Source organism: Papio anubis, chromosome 6 (assembly GCF_008728515.1).
Source record: "Papio anubis isolate 15944 chromosome 6, Panubis1.0, whole genome shotgun sequence".
Classification (NCBI taxonomy): Eukaryota; Metazoa; Chordata; class Mammalia; order Primates; family Cercopithecidae; genus Papio; species Papio anubis.
Window position 1 is genome coordinate 164,317,217 of NC_044981.1, and position 17,518 is coordinate 164,334,734.

The window sequence follows — 17,518 nt, forward strand, 5'->3', positions numbered from 1 at the left end:
CTGGGTGACAAGAGTGAAACTCTGTCTCAAAAACAAAAAACAAACAAAAAAAAACCATTTGTGTCTGAAATGCCTGATTATTTTTAGCCACAGAGCAGGTGGTATAAAATATTATAAAAGCAACACTTCTAAGCATCTTTTCAGTTTCTTTATTAATACTCTTTACTAAATTTTAAAATAATTTTTTATAATTTGAAATGTTTATATGTGAAATTGAATTATGAATTAAGAAAATTATTCTTCTAATTTTTTCATTAATTTTACACATTTCCATATGGAAACCGTGAGTCTTGCACAACACGGCTATCCCTGCACTAAGTGTGGAGATGGTTGGCAACTTCAATTTTTGACATTACACAGTTGGCACCACTTGCATCTGGCATTTATGTCAGTATCAATCATAAGTCATTCATATTTTGTTGAAATAATCAAGTTGTTTTTAATTCCAGCAATGCAGCTTTTTCTAAAAAAAACAACTAATTCTTGCCAATCAAACCCTGTTCCAGGCCAGTTTGGTATTTCCAACACCAGAAGATGCTCCAGACATTAGATCTTGTCCACATTGTCTCAGAAGATGCATGTTTATGAAATTTAAAGCAAGCATTCCTACACGTATCCAGAGTGATTTTTTTTTACAATATTTTATTTTAGATTCTATAGCTACTACTTACATAAAAAGTGCAGTGCACCATAACAATAAAATTAAAGGTTTATCAGAAGACAGTACCACAGAAAGCCCATGTATCTATACTAGTCGCAAAGGTCAGTATCAATCAGTGTGACCCAGTGAGCTTACCCTAGAATTTATATTATAATAAAAGATTACCAGTTATCACAGCTACTATTATACTTTTACTATGTACCAAGCACTATGGAAATATTTCAGTGTTTTCACCAACAGTCCGGGCTTACGGCGTGTCAATGCAAGGCCATCGGTGGGAATGGTCACCTGGCACGAGGATTCTGGATTGTGTTAGATGGAGTTCAATTATCATTCTTAAGGGCTATTCTTTTCAAAATGCACATGACTTTTTTAACTAACTTTTTGTGATATAATTGACATATCCTAAATTTACCCATTTAAAGTGTATAATTCAGTGGTACTAGTACATTCACAAGATTGTGCAACCATCACCTCTCCCTGACCCCAGAACATTTCCAGTTCCCCAGGAGAAACCACATTCTCCTTAGCAGTCCCTTTCCATCCTCCAGCCCCTGGCAGCCACTGCCTGACTTTCTCTCCCTCTGGATTTGCCTGTTCTGGACTTTCATGCATGTGAAAGCAGACGGTGTGTGGCCTTTTGTGCCCGGTTCATCCCCTAGGCACGTTTTCAAGGTCCATTGTGTTGAAGAATGTGTCTGTACTTCTTCTCTTTAATAGATTTTGTTTTTCAGAGTAGTTTTAGGTTCACAGCAAAACTGAGCAGAAGGTCCAGAGATTTCCCATCTACCCTCTGCCCCTCAACACACACACAGCTTCCCTCACAACCCACGTCCCCACCACAGTGTGCACGTGTTACAGTTGATGAACCCACAGTGACACATCATTGTCACCCAAAGTCGACAGTTTACAGGACAGCCCCCCCCTTAGTAGTGTGCATTCTATGGGTTTGGACAAATAATAATGACACGCATCCCCGTTGTCATATCTGCCTACTGCAGGTGATGTCTTCACCTATCAGAAGGTCAAGGAGCTGCTTCCAGCCATTGTCCCTCTGCCACCATCTCCAAGCCTTAGCCCTGAGCCCTGCCTACACCAGGTGTTCTGAGGCATTGCTGTGTCCTGGTAGACTTTATCTCTGTGATGCCCGTTCCGGCCCAGTAACCAGACTGCATCGTTTATTCTATATAGGAGGCTATGCTGAGGCTATGTCGTCACTTTCCGCGTGTCTGGGGGCTTAGTCATTGTAGCATTAGATTAACATGTTTAGGGCCGGGCGCGGTGGCTCATGCCTGTAATCCCAGCATTTGGGAGGCCAAGGCGGGCAGGTCATCTGAGGTCAGGAGTTCGAGACCAGCATGACCAACATGGTGAAACCCCATCTCTACTAAAAATACAGAAATTAGCTGGGTGTAGTGGTGTGTGCCTGTCATTCCAGCTATTTGGGAGACTGAAGTGGGAGGATGGCTTGAGCTTGGGAGGTCAAAGCCGCAGTGAGCCATGATCAAGCCAATGCACTCCAGCCTGGACAACAGAGCGAGATCCTGTCTCAAACAAACACATTAATTAAATATTCTGATTCTCTTCTTTCTTATGATGTTTCCACATAGACAATTTTCCAGCATCCAAATAGAAGGCGGCTGGAAGGAGAATACATAGTAAAGCTGTTCTCATTAACTGTATCATTTGCTGACTAATATTGCCATAGGATTGATGAGCATGACAACTATTACAGAGAAGAGGGATTTCTTACCATCCCTCTCAACTGTCTAAATATTTAGACGCGTGTATCTGAGCCATACATATTTCTCTTCCTAGTTATTGAGTTCCCAGCTGGGCCCACAAACAGCATGAGGGTTTTGTTGACAGTGGAGAAGAAAGGCCTTTTTAGAGAGCTACAGAGAGTGGAGCTTCCTACACTGGCTGGGATTCTTTCTGCAGGTGGGAGAGTTGCTGGAAGTGGAGGGATTTCTGAAGTCGGGTGGGGAGCAGGGAGCTTTTATCAGCCCAAGCGGGTATTTCAAGGCTGAGACTGGTGCTCAGTCTCCACATCAGACCTGCACTCACTGCTCTGGGACTTCCAGAGCAGTGTTGCCCCAACTGTCAGGACTCTGCAGACCATGAGGACGGCAGTCCTGACTCCTACAAGTGACCACATTTAGAGCAGACCTCTGAGCCCCACTTCTTTTCCAGCAAAAGCACCAGCTCTGAGGCTCCCCCAGCCCTGAGTTCCGAGGCCCCTTGCCCAAGGAGAACGAGGAGAAAAGAACAAATGAGCTGAGTATAGACGTGGCTGCTGTTCATCCCTAAGGCTGGAGAGCAAAGGGCAGTCTGGCGGCTCACCTCGGAGCACAGAAAGTGCAGGGAAAGGGCAACAGAAGCTTGGGGAAAATGCAGCTCAGACTCAAGGACTTAAAAGTGTCTACCCCAAAATCAATGCGACTTAACGATGCCACCAGCTATGACACTAACCGTCTCCTGCCTACCCGCTACAGTTGCCTACATTTTGATTTTGGTTTCATAGATCTGGAAGAAATCTGCTTGCAGTCAGAAATGTTAGTGAGATAATCCCAGAGAGATAAATATCTGCCGCAGCCATTTAAACATCTGATGCCGCCTCCACCCATGACCCCATCCACGGCTCGCCTGGCCTCGCCTCCTCTGCCAACCTAAATTCCTCCTGCTTCAAGTGAAGCTCTTTCCCTATAATTTTCCTTCGTCTCCTGATCAATAAAACCTAGATTTACAGGCCAAGAACAAGCAAACAAAAAGTACCCGTGAGCTTGTCTAAACTAGCTTTCATCGAGAAATGCGGCACAAATAAAATGAGTGATTGGTGAGGTGTGAGCTTTGTTTAACTGGGTTTATTTTGGTGGAGAAGCAAGCTCACATTAACTTGGCCATGCAGGGGTGATGTGACTGTCCCCCGTTCTGTCAAAAACAACAGCAGACTAACCTCCCTGGCTTCATAGCTGGCCACTTCTGAGGATGGGGCAGGGCTTACCATGCACTCAGGACTACGAGCCTTTTCCAAATGTTCTCTTGTCTACAACCCTCCGAGCATGGTGCAGATATTAATTAGTGTTTCTAACGCCTTGCACTGTCATTATCTGTTGATGAAGAGACAGACGTGTCTCCGACAACATCCAGGCCAGCCAAGGTGACATTGCTTTCCTTTGCTCCAAAGCTGTACTCTGTGCCCTAGTTGCAGTCATCCGCACAGAGTCATTACCATCTTACTTTTGGAAACATTCCCACTCCACTCTGTCGCTGTCCCCAGCACTGTCACTGCAATAAGATAAGAGCCCCAGGCTGAGTCTAGTGGCTCACGCCTGTAATCCCAGGACTTTGGGAGGCCAAGGCGAACCTGAGTCAGGAGTTCGAGACCACCCTCTCAGCACCATCACCCTGGCCAACATGGTAAAACCCCGCCTCTATTAGAAAAACAAAAATTAGCTGGGCATGGTGGCATGCCCCTGTAATCCCAGCTACTCGGGAGGCTGAGGCAGGAGAATCGATTGAACGCAGGAGGTGGAGTTTGCAGTGAGCTGAGATCGCACCACTGCACTCCAGCCTGGGCGACAGAGCGAGACTCTGTCTCAAAAAACAAACAAAAAGAGCCCCAGTGCACCTCCAGTGTCCTGGGATCCTGCAGCTCCCGCCCTCCTGGGTGCAGGTCCCTAACTTCCTCCACCTACCCACCCACCTTCACCCTCACCTGCCTGCTCCACCCTCTTCTGCTTCCCAAAGCCACGGCCAGACGCACCTCCCCAGACGCGGCCTGGCTGGCCCTCCTCTGCTCAGGAATGCACTCGGGCTGGTAATTACTGGCCACGTCAGGTCACCAGCTTGTTTGTCTTGTTCTGGAGACTTCCGTGTTTTCTTGGCTCCCGTGTGAGCTTGGTCACCTCTGAGCCTCTTGCATGCCTCTCTCCTTTCCCCCAGCCGTGGCTCCGGCCACCAAAGCCAAGCCATAGCAATGTCCGCTGTGTGTGGTGAGAACACTGCACCCAGAGCTCTGCAGTGCCTCTCACCTCACCCGATCACCACACTCAGCCACACACAACAGGCAAGCTCAGTGCCCACTTCGCACACTGGAAAACAGCCTCAGAACAGTCCAGCAGTTTGCACAGGATTACATAGCTACAGCCTGGCCCACCCTTTGGTTCCTCGCTGCCATGGTGTGCAACCGCCTCTGAAGCCCGGAGGCCTCGCTGTCTTCTAGTTCCCGGAGCAGTGACTAAAAGACCCCGATGTGCAGGATGTAGACGAGATATGAGCTGGGGTCCCTGGCTTAAAAGAGCTTGTAATGAATTAAATCAGCAGAAAAGACAAAAGTAATAAAAAGAATTGTCATTAATATAAGGTAGCAAATGATTAATACCAAAGAAGTGGCAAAGCCAGTCGTTGCTGTGGAAGACGGAAAATGTGTTTGAGGCTGGCGTGGTGCAGGGACCGCTTCTCGGAGAAGGGGGCCTCTGAGCGAGGCTGGCAAGGTGGGCATGCCTCCGTGTCTTCGTGACCCTGGGGGACAGGCCTCCACTGGGAGGACCACAGCATCCTCTGGAGCCCTGGGCTCCGGCGCTGTGTTTCTCTGTGTTGCTGCTTAATGGTTTCCTAAGATTCAGTCTGTCTCCCTGACAACGCTGAAGGTGTTATCTTACAAATAGAAAAAGGCCCAAATTTTTAAAATATACACTTTGATTTCCTTCACAGCCAGGTTGCAGTGTGATTGTGAGGCCTGGCATGGGACTTGGCAGCTCCTGGTGCCCAGGGAACTTGGAACTGCGCTGGGGCCTGTAGCAAGGGGCCCACGAAGAACTGAGGGTTGACCTGGGCCTCCCTCCAAACTCTGGGTGAATGGAAATATTAATAGCTGTCTGGCAGATGCACTGATTTAACTCAGGGCAGTGATTAATAGGTCTTAGCCTGTTCGTGTGATTATAACAAAATACCCGAGGCTGGGTCATTTGTGAAGAACAGACGTTGAATCTCACACTCTGAGGCGGGGTCCGAGATCAAGGTACCAGCAGGTTCAGTGTCTGGTCAGGGCGGCTCCTCTCAGCAGCGCCTTCTCCATATTCTCACATGGCAAGAGGTGAGGAAGGAACAGACTCGCCCCTCGATCCCCTTTCTAATAAGGAGCTAATCCTCCTGCACACCCTCCTCTCAACACCATCACACTGGTGACCACATCTCCACATATGAATCTTGGTGGACACATTCAGGCCACAGCAGATGCGATGGAAAGGATAGTTCAAAACATAAAAATGGTCACAATTGTAGTAGCAAAAGGCCAGCCTCCTGTCTGGACTGACACTGGGCCTTCTGCTGTGGCTTTCCTGAGAGCCTCGTGCCCCTCCTCATACACAGGCCTCCTTCATTCTCTCTGGGGTCCTGGGCTAGGAACCTCCACGCCCACCACGCACTGTTCATCTTCTGCTGCCCCCACAGCTTAGACGGCCCGCTCACCCAGCATTTCCCATCTGCCTCCTACACCAGCTCTTCACATCTCAGCTTAGCCACGACTGTCTCTCGGAGCACTCCTGACCTTCCGACTGGTCTAGGGGCTTTCCTACGCACCTCCAAGGCAGCCTTGAAGCCCCAGTGGTCTTTCTCCCCACCAGGCTGTTTTCCTAAGGCAGGAAGTCTGTATTTGGTGCCATTACACACTGGGTGCTGACCAGGCTGACCAGGCCTACCCTCGGGGACTGTTTGTGAATAGCTGAGTAGCAGGGGCGGTGGAGAGACCTCAGCTCTGCGTTATCCATCCACTAGCAGCCATCCCCTTGTCTGCCATGGTAGAACGTGAATCTTAGCAGAAACGAACAAACCACCCCAATCATAAAACTGTATGCATTCCTACTCAATTCATTATCCATCAAGATGTGAATTTATAATCCTGGTAATTATTAATCAATAAAATTAGACCAGATAAGTCCCTGAATTGTCATATGTAAAAATGAGAATGTAAAAAGAGCTAGTTGAGAGGTCACAACACAGAGGAAGTCCTGGTATGTTAGTCACACGTGGAACCCCAGCACTTCGGGAGGCTGAAGCCAGCCCGGAAGCTCCATCCTGGGCTACACAGTGAGGCCCCATCTCTCAAAAAAAAAAATTAAAAATTAGCCGGGTGTGGTGGTGCATGCCTGTTGTCCCAGCTACTCGGGAGGCTGAGGTGGAGGATTGCGTGAGCCCAGGAGTTTAAGGCTGCAGTGAGCCATGATCATGCCACTGCACTCCAGCCTGGGCTATAGAGCGAGACCCTGTCTCAAAAATAAATTAATAATTTTAAAAGCACACGTACAGAGGAAGAAGGCCTGAATAATTCTGAAAGCCCATCCTGCACCTGCTCTCCCCACAGAATGACTCCAGCTTTGCCTGGGCACTCACAAGGAGAGCCAGGCCCAGGCCGTTCCCACAGTGATGCGCCATCGGGTGAAGGAGCCACGTCCACTCCCACACTCACCGTCGCTGCATCACACGTGGGCAAAGGAAGAATCGGAAACTAAAGGTTGCCAGTTACCTTTTCAGGGAACTACATGTCCCCATTTGTTTTCTAGATTGAAATGAATGGCTTCAAGGTGTTTAGAGGCTCCTGTCAACGCCCCCTCATGCTTGGAAATGAATGCAAGCTGCAGATTCAGGTTGCCTTCTCCACCTGCTGCAAATGCACCTTTAATGGCTGGCACACATCACGTTTTCCCGGGGAGCTGATGAGTCACCTGCCTTTCCACTCATAGGCTCCCGCCCACCTCAATCCATCCTTCTTTGTGTCTCTACAGGTAGAGAAAATTGCCTGCATTAGCTGCCCCGACAGCACCCACTACTCCCAAGGGTGAACATTCAGAAGCGAGAAGGCGCACCTCTCAGAGCCGGTCTGGACCGCTACAACAGGAACAGTTAGAATAATTTCTAAAGCTGGGCCTTCTACCAGGCACTGACTTAAGAACTTTTGAAGTTATTCTAATTGGCATTTTTAACGTTTCATCTTTGAATGTTTAAAAATATTCATTTAATGTAATTGTCAAGTAGGTAATGTGATCAGGCACCACCAGCTCATGTCCCAGCTTCTGGGCAGGTGTCTGTGGCTTCACAGCTTCCAGTCTCCAGCAGAGACTGCCACTCATCGTTCCCAGCAAAGCTCCGGAGTTCATCTGGAACCTGAAGGGCAAGCAATCCAAGTAAGTTAAGCTGAGAGAGAGAGAGAGAGAGAGAGAGATACAGAGAAAGAGAGAACTGTCCTCCTTAATAACAAGAGATAATTTGTAGTGTCACCTTCAGCAGTAACTTTAACCATTTTGGAATATTATTGACACCTGTTCCAATGGAAGGACTGGAAGGCATTGACATCTGTTCCAATGGAAGTCTCTGATAAAGAAGTCTTTATCAATATCTAAGTAAGTTTTGACCTTCTATTGCATGCCATTTTGTAAGAGCAGAGATATTTCATATTGCTTCTTACCTCCAAGAGTTTCAGTCAACAGCTAAAATGACTCTTCTTGAAATAATGTATGCTGCTTTGAATCTACTCCTCAAAATTTACACACTACTTAAAATGCTTTCCCAATTTTCCCACTTATCTAAGGCCTTGCTCATAACCGAATCCTTTGAAAAATATTACCATTTTCAAAATGTTTCCATATGCTTAACTTTCAATATACCTGCACCAGGCACTCAGCATGAACAAAGTCAAAGCAAGTCCTGTGCTGCATTTCCCCAAAAAAGCCTATTCTGTCCAGTGTCACAACTTGAAGCACATCAATCTGAGAACATCCCAGAAAGAACATCATTTCATCAGTAACTATGAGGAGATGATATATGTTTAGCCTACAAGGAAGCAGATGCAAAACAATGTCAGTGAATGCTTACATGATCTTTTGATGAAGAAGGTCTATTTTTTTTTTTTTTTTTACCAATAATACAAAAGCAAAGACAGAAACAATAAGGAAAACAGTCACAACTTTTATACCTAAAAGTGTAAAATCTCTAGATGCCAAACTTCAATTAACAAAATTGCAAACAAATGAAAAATCCAAATGAAATACTTGCACTATGCATGAGAAACAAAACATTTATTTTCTAGCATATTTGATTATTTTAACAATCAGTAAGTAAAAAAGATAACTCCCATAGAAAAAAAGTGAAGCCAGGGCGTAATTGCCAACTCATTAAAAATATGTAAATGTATAACATTTATATTAAAATGAGAGATATAACAGCAAACATATTCATAATATTCAATCTTTCTAGAGTTCAAAGAGGCATGTATCAAAAAAATGAGAAACCAGTTTTGTCATTGGAAAAGTTGTATTTATTTTTTATTACGTTTTGATAAAAGCCTATTTTTGGTGACAGTCTGACAAATCAGATGCTCTGAAATATGGGTGGAGGAAATGTAAATGTAAATTCATGCAACTTTTCTAAATATTGACAAAACTCAGTATTTACCAGGATGCTTAAAGATTTCAAACACTTTGGCCGGGCATGGTGGCTCATGCCTGTAATCTCAGCATTTTGGGAGGCCGAGGCAGAAGGATCGCCTGAGGTCAGGAGTTTGAGACCCGCCTGACCAACATGGTGAAACCCTGTCTCTACTAAAAATACAAAAATTAGCAAGGCGTGGTGGTGCACACCTGTAACCCCAGCTATTCGGGAGGCTGAGGCAGGAGAATTGCTTGAACCAGGAAGCAGAGGTTGCAGAGAGTGAGCTGAGATCATGCCAGTGCACTCCAGCCTGGGCAACAGAGGGAGGCTACATCTCAAAAACAAAACAAACAAACAAAAAAAGATTTCAAACACTTTAACCTAATTGTTCCATACCTGGAAATCTAAGGAAATAATCAGGAATGAGCAAATTTTGGAATTCAAGAATATTTGTTGTAACATGATTAGTAACCACAAACCAATGATCTTAAATGTTCAAGAACAAAAGGGAGAAATCAACTGAGTTTATTCCACATTTGATAGAAAACTACAGAGCCACTAGTACAAATGGGATTTTCAAAAGCATTTATTAACCTGGAAAAATGTTTATGCCATTGTTAAGAGAAAAAGCAGAATAAACACATTGCAAATAATAATGATTTCATCAGGAATACGTGTTAAAATTACCTATGTATCTATATTTATTAAAAGTTCCGCTCACCGACATTTTAGATATACTGAGAACCACCAATATGCCGTGTGATCCCAATTCTACTGCATACAAAATATTGAAACAAAATCCACAAAACACTCATTGCGTTTTTGCCCTACTTTATACATTCATCATTTTAAAAAAGAGGGCAATTTTTTTTTTTTTTTTGAGACAGAGTCTCCCTCTGTCGCCCAGGCTGGAGTGCGGTAGCACGATCTCAGCTCACTGCAAGCTCTGCCTCCCGGGTTCACGCCATTCTCCTGCCTCAGCCTCCCAAGTAGCTGGGATTACAGGTGTCTGCCACCACGCCCGGCTAATTTTTTGTATTTTTAGTAGAGATGGGGTTTCACTGTGTTAGCCAGGATGGTCTTGATCTCCTGACCTCGTAATCTGCCCGCCTCGGCCTCCCAAAGTGCTGGGATTACAGGCGTGAGCCACTGGGCCTGGCCAGCAATTTTTAAAAGTACAAAATGAGACCTTTAATCTGGCATAAGATATGCCACTAATATTGTTTTTCTTTATTTTAGATTCCATTTCTTTGTTTCCTTTTTATTTTTATAGAGATGAGGTCTTGCTATGTTGCCTAGGCCAGTCTCAAACTTATGGCTTAAAATAATCCTCCTACCTCAACCTCCCCAAATGCTGGAATTACAGGCCTGAACCATCGCTCCTGGCCTAGATTTCATTTCTTAAATCAAATTTTCCTTTGATAGCTTACCTCATACCCAAGCCGAGAGCCACTTTGGTAGCACATTGAGATACACAATTGCTTGCATCTTTTATTGATGCTTTTCATCACTTTTCAAATTGACAAAAATTTCCCAAGAGACAACCGAAAGTTAAACTCAATGTTCACATAATGTTCACTCAATGTTTAAGAAAATGTCATGTTTTCTTTCCTAATTTAAACATATCTGTCAGATAATAAACACTGACTTTTTTAACTTAAGGACTATGTTTTGCTGAAAAAGCTTTTTTTTGAACAGGAAAAGGCAGTTAATGAATTCAAACATTCTCCTCTTCCTACTTCTAACTCATGAAGCTAAAAACAGTTCATTGTATCATAGATCACTTTCTACTCTGACAACATGGACAGAGCTCACTTCCTAGAGTGGCAGAAATCAAACACACTTGCTAACAACATAAGAGTCATATCTATTAAGAGCTCCTAATAGCTTATAATCAATCAAGTTAAAATCAGTTAAAAATAACATGTGCTCCCTTTCTGCTAGGATCCAACTCATCATTTAGGACGTGGTTGGAATAGGAATTGCTCAGTGGAGACCAACGCTAACTCTTTGTGCTCCTTCTTTCCCTCTTCGTATTTTCTGCTTTCTCTCTCCCATCTACATTGATACAGCATTGCCTGTTTTGCCTCTTAATTGAGCCCGAGATCTCAGGGTGCAAGGTCACAGATTTCTTGCAAAGCACAGTCCACAGCTGGTGCCAAGACATGTGATCGGGATGCCTAACCTTAACTGACACTATGAGCTACAAAACTGACAAACCCCAAAGTTACTGAGATTTTAAAGGTGCTCAGCTCTCATGGCATATGTTTAATGCATGAAAGAGCACGTTCTTGAGATTGTTCAAATCAACATCGGCCAGCCTGCTAAATACTTACCTGTGCACTTCTGGATCAAGCTCTGTGGGCATAGCGGGTCATCTGAACTCGGGTAGAAATGTGTTTTGTCATCGATAACCTTCCCGCTGTGGCTAACCAGTGCCTGCTGTCCCCATGAATCTCCTCCTTTGCGCGATGTGCATGAAGCCTGTGCTCTTCCTCATAGCCCTCTACCTGTGATCCCAGCACCGAGGCCAGCTTCGCGGGCAGGCGACCTCCTCTGCACACCGCTCCCTGTTCCCTGTTGGGTTTAATTAGGAATGCAGCCTTCCCAGTGTTAAAATAAACCTATGTCTGCAAAATAGGACGATTCAACTAGACAGTTGTCATGATTGCAAAAATGTCTTGATTTAGAGATACCTATTTTTCCCTTATTATCTACTTTCACACATGACTAAAGCAAATTATAACCAAACCTCATTAACTTAGAATTATACAAGTAAGCCTCATCTAATTCATTAAAATCTGAATTACAAAATATGTTAAGAGAAATACAACATTACTTTTTAAAAAAGAAAACAAAAGCAAGACAGAATTCGTTTGCAATTTGGTATTTGTCTGACTTTCCTATGAACTATTAGGATGTTTTTCTTATATTTCTCTGCAAACCTGTTCCGTTTTCCACCCATGATTACAAGCTGCATAGATGATCTACTTCCCTTTCTAGATTGTGACATCTTTGAATGTAGAATCTGTCCCCATTTATCTGGTAATCCCTGCTGGCGTACTTGCTGCACTGTGGCCATCAACGGGTGTTTCTTCAACATTTAATAATGGTGCAATTTAACAAAATTCTATTAAATTTGTTTCTCTCTACATGGAAATGTAATTTTATCTTATTAGAACTATTTCACTTTTAAACAGCCTAAAATAGCACTCTTGGAGTGAGGAAATGAATATAAACTAAGAAGACACCTGTGGGGACCTTTGTCCCAATCCCCATCGTTACTCTTCCAGCCACCTGGCGAGGATACAGGCTCAAAGGCAGGTGTTAGGCTGAGGTCACCCGGTCACCAGGTCCAGGGCTCTCGGATGCCCCGCTCTCACCACGGCCACATGCGAGAGCAGAGAGAGAGCTCCTTAAAGCCCGTTTATTTAGCATTTTGATCTTTTTCTGATTTCTTATAATTTATAAATTTGAAGAATGCCTTCTTCCGAACTGGCGGGGGGTGTAACCAAAGCCTGGAGGCCACTGTTCCAACGTCTTTGCGGCCAGAGCTTCTTTTACTATCCTGAGTCAGAGCCTCCCGAAGCCGCTGAGGAACGCCCACAGGGGGTGGGGTGGGGACACCGCGCATTCAGGTCTCACCATCTGGGGACCCAGTGTGCTGTGGTGCCCTTGCTGAAGGAAGGCTAATTGTCCTAATGTGACCAAGAGAGCCTTCTCACGGCCACGCACAACGACAGAGACCATGTCAACGAGCATCCCAAGGTAGGACAGAGGCAGAGTGTTTCGGATTCTCTTTTACAATTTGGTGGCAACTGCTGGAGAGGCCGGTCTAATTTGTAAGAAGTTAAACAAAGAGCCTTAGGAAGACAAACAGGAGAAAGAACCTTGGATTTATTATAGAATCCGAGGCCTGGCTGTTTGAGCCAGGCTTAGTTTAATTAGCATACACCATAATGCTTGGCACCGAGGAGATGCTTAATAAATATTTATGCACAAATGAATGAATTTTGAGCACATCACTTAACCCTTTGTACACTCAGTCTCCACGTCTACAAAATAGGACGATTCAACTAGACAGTTGTCATGATTGTAAAAAGGTCTTGATTTAGAGATACCTATTTTTCCCTTATTATCTACTTTCACACGTGACTAAAGCGAATTATAACCAAACCTCATTAATTTAGAATTATACGAGTAAGCTTCATCTAATTCATTAAAATCTGAATTACAAAATATATTAAGAGAAATACAACATTACTTTTTAAAAATTTAATAAATAGGATGAAGACATAAGTAAGATTAATTAGATAAAATGATTTGTACACTTATGTTCCAGATCGATAAATCCAAACTTTAAAATGTCCTAACAATAAAATATAGTTCTGAGTTTGGATGCTAAAGACTTTCAGGGTAGCTCCTTTGTGCTTTGCTGCTGCTTTTCTCTTCCCGCCCCTTCCTTCCTTCCTTCCTTCCCTTTCTTCGCTTCTTCCTTCCCTTCCTTCCTTCCTTCCTTCCTTCCTTCCTTCCTTCCTTCCTTCCTTCCTTCCTTTTCTTTCTTTTTATTTTTGATGTTTACTTTTGTTTTTCCAACTAGAAACTAAGCCTCTGAAGTCAGGGAGGATGCAGTATAGAGCTTGTGAGATTTTGAAAATGCAGAAGTATTGCAGAAGCTTCTACTTAACAGTTGCATGGACTGAACTGTGCACTCCCACCCTGCAAATTCCCAGGGGAAGCCCCACCCCTCAGCATGACTACTTTGGAGTAAGGGCCTATACGGAGGTCTTTAAGGTTAGATGGGGTCATAAGGGTGGGACCCGGAGCCAACAGGATTGCTGCCCGTGTAAGAGGAGCTGCCAGAGAGCTCGCTGTCTCGGCACACATGCGCAGAGGGACGGGGGCAGCTGGGCAAGTCCGGAAGCCTCAAAATGCAATCGGCCTGCTGCCCCCTGGATCTCGGACTTCTGGCCTCCAGAACTGTGAGGAATCAATGTAGGTGGTTTAAGCTGAAACTACCCAGTCCACGGACAGCAACCCAGGCAGAATAATACAATAGTAATTTCAACACCACACAAATCTCTCCTGTCTCCTTGTAGATGAAGAAGCTCTGACCCACAGACTCTGGTCTCACTCAAGGCTCACTAGAGATCCAAGCCCCACCCTCCCCATCCACCTCTGCATGCCACCGTCCACCCCTATGCTGCCATCCACCCCTGCACACTATCCACTATCCACCCCTGCACTAAACCAGTCACCCCTACACCCCCACTATCCACCCCTACCCCTATCATCCATCCCCACAACACACTATCCATTTCTGCCATTCACCCCTCATGCCACCATCACCACTGTACTCAACCATCCACACCTCACTCAACCATCCACCCTTACCCCTCATCATCCACCCCATACCCCATCGTCCCCCCTGCACTCAACCATCCACCTCTGCTCCCCACCATCCACCCCTACCCTTCACCATCCACCCCATCCTCAACCATCCAATACTACCCCTCACTATCCTCCCCAACCCCCCCCCCCCATCCTCCCCCCCCCACCATCCACCCCTACCCCCCACCACCCACCCTACCCTCTCTTACTCAGGACATGCACTCCACTTCAGGCACCCGCCCAAAGCCCATGCATCCACCAACCTGCCTGAGAGAGCAAAAGACCCTTCACCTAAATTCTTATCTACTCTTCAAGGGTTTCCATCCATTCCACTCACCCTCTGAGTTATTGCCATTGCAGTGGGGGAGACATTTCACTTGAGGGAATAAAGGGTTTTTTCGGTCCCCTCTCCCTTAAAAAAATTTGAAGGAGTTGAGCAATGAAAAGCTGCCCTTCCCTTAAGACAGAAATACATTGACCCAGCATAGTGTACTAGGCAGTACCCTAGCATGCAGCAGGCAAATACAGAGCACCTGCGTCCACCTGAACTTCAATCAACCACAAATAATTTCTTAACTTATACTAGATCTAGATGACACTATATACAACCCTACTCTACTACCATGTATTAGATTATGCCAAAAAATAATCCATGGTCCTTGTAAATGCACACTTACCTGGCACACTATACTTTGCTTGCTCTATCTGGCAACTCCTTCCATAAGGGAAGTCTGAAGTGAACAGTCGAGCTGGGAGAGCAGAGTCATGTGGGCTGGGGGAATGATGGGGTCTCACAGTCGTGCCCATCAGCCCACTGACCACACCTGCATGGCACAGGGAGATAGAGGGGAGGGCAGGTGGGTCCCGGCACAGTCACCCCTTCATCAGCCCTTCAACCACAGCCTACACGGCACTCATCCCATGAGCTGTCACCCAGCACCCACCAGGAACTAAGCAAGAAGGACATGGCTGTGTCCTCAGGGAACTTAGGGAGGACAGTATCTCCCCCACAACACAGTTCAATCGAATGTGCCAAGGGGCAGGTGTTAGTCTAATATTAACCAGTGCTGGGAACACTGCATGATCTTAGTTCCTTCTTGAAACGTTTGTTTTCAAAGGGCTGAAGGAAAATACATCACAGTGAAACAGAATTTGAACCAGCCTCTGGCCCTGAGCACCAGTGCACCAAGCAGATGCTGGAGCAGCCCCAGTACAGGCAGCAGCACATGGGGTCTGGGGGCAGCCGGGGATCCAAGCTGAGCCTGGGACACATGTGAGGTGAGCGGCCAGCAGCACACCCCACTGTCGCCTGGTGCCTTGGTAAACGAGGCTGCCAGAAAAAGCAGGGATTAAGCAAGCGTTTATTTTGCCTGGGGTCATCATTTTTGCAATATAAACTTGCGTCATTAATTTGCACAGGCATCTGACCACTTTGTGAAATGTGGAGTTTCTGAGGGCGGCAAGGCACCTAGAATCCAGCACCTTCCTGTGCTGCCCACTCTGGCAGAAGCCCCAGGCAGAGAAGGAGGCTGCAGAGAGGTAGACTAGCTGATGAAATTTCTGATTTTGTAACTCGAGCCTTCTTTCTCATTAATTTTTTTCACTTTTCCCTTTTTATGGAAATAGAACACACATACAGAAAGTACACTTTAAGTATCAGCTTGATGAATTTTCACAGCCCGCGCGCACCCTCGTCATCAGAGCCAGGTGAACAATCTGAACACACAGCAGCCCTGAAGCCACTCCCAGGCACCAAGCTCTGCCACGCCCACTTCTGAAGGCAGAGAGTCATGTGCCTGTGTTTTTGCACTTTATATAAATATATTTTGTCTTACATCTTAATTGCATGTGTTATTTATCCCCAAGTTCCCTGAGGACAGAGCCATGTCCTTGTTCCCTTCTGATCAGTTCCTGGTGGGTGCTGGTGACAGCTCTTGGGATGAGTCCACACTTGCTAATGAAGGGGTGGCCGTGCCTGGACCCACCCGCTCCCTCTCTCAACCTCCCTGTGGTTGACAGGTTGCTGGGCACGGCTGTGGGACACCATCAATGATTACTCTCCCTTTAACCCTTTCAGAATCAGCAACACAAGCAGTGCTTTCAACCCAAAAAGTACCTTAGCACCAGGCCATAGAGATTTTGCAAAAGCCGTGGGATACGGAGCTGGTGCAAGCGGAGTCTCTGTATTCGAAATGCCTGGTACCAGAAGTGTTCCGAGTGTTTTATTTTTTCACATTTTGGAATATTTGCGTATACATAATGAGACATCTTGGAGATGCTACCCGAGTGGAAACACAAAATAAATTCATTCTTTATATACACATAGCCTGAGGTAAATTTACACAATTTTTTAATAGTTTGTAAATGTAACGAAATTTTGGTTACATTGTGACTGCAACCTGTCACATGAGGTGACATGGTCTGGCTGTGTCCCCACCCAAATCTCAACTTGAATTGTATCTCCCAGAATTCCCACGTGTTGTGGGAGGGACCGAGGGGGAGGTAATTGAATCATGGGGGCTGGTCCTTCCTGTGCTATTCTCCTAATAGTGAATAAGTCGCATGAGATCTGATGGGTTTATCAGGGGTTTCTGCTTTTGCTTCTTCCTCATTTTCCTCTTGCTGCCGCCATGTAAGAAGTGCCTTTCGCCTCCCACTGTGATTCTGAGGCCTCCCCGGTCATGTGGAACTGTAAGTCCAATTAAACCTCTGTTTCTTCCCAGTTTCAGGTATTTTTTTAATCAGTGACACGAAAACGGACTAACACATGAGGTCAGGTGTGGAATTTTTCACTTGTGGCCTCAGGTTAGTGCTCTAAATGCTGTAGCTGTCAGGGCATTTGGGATTCCAGGTTTTTAAATTAGGGATGGTCAGCCTGTATGGCAAAAAGCTAGGTGCGGCATCCTCCAGTCCGCAGGCCTGAACATTGGGCTACTAATGCAGGAGAAGGCAAGATTGATCTGATGTCAAATATTGAAACTGAAACGTGTCAGTGCCCGTGTGGATCAATGTTTCATGTGAGGACAATGCTGACATTTT

At 45.4% G+C, this 17,518-nt stretch overlaps 1 pseudogene; it reads right to left on the reverse strand.

Annotated features, from left to right (window-relative positions):
• Positions 1-7,646: 7,646 nt before the first annotated feature.
• Positions 7,647-17,518, reverse strand: part of LOC110743199 — a 43,383-nt pseudogene continuing 33,511 nt past the window's right edge.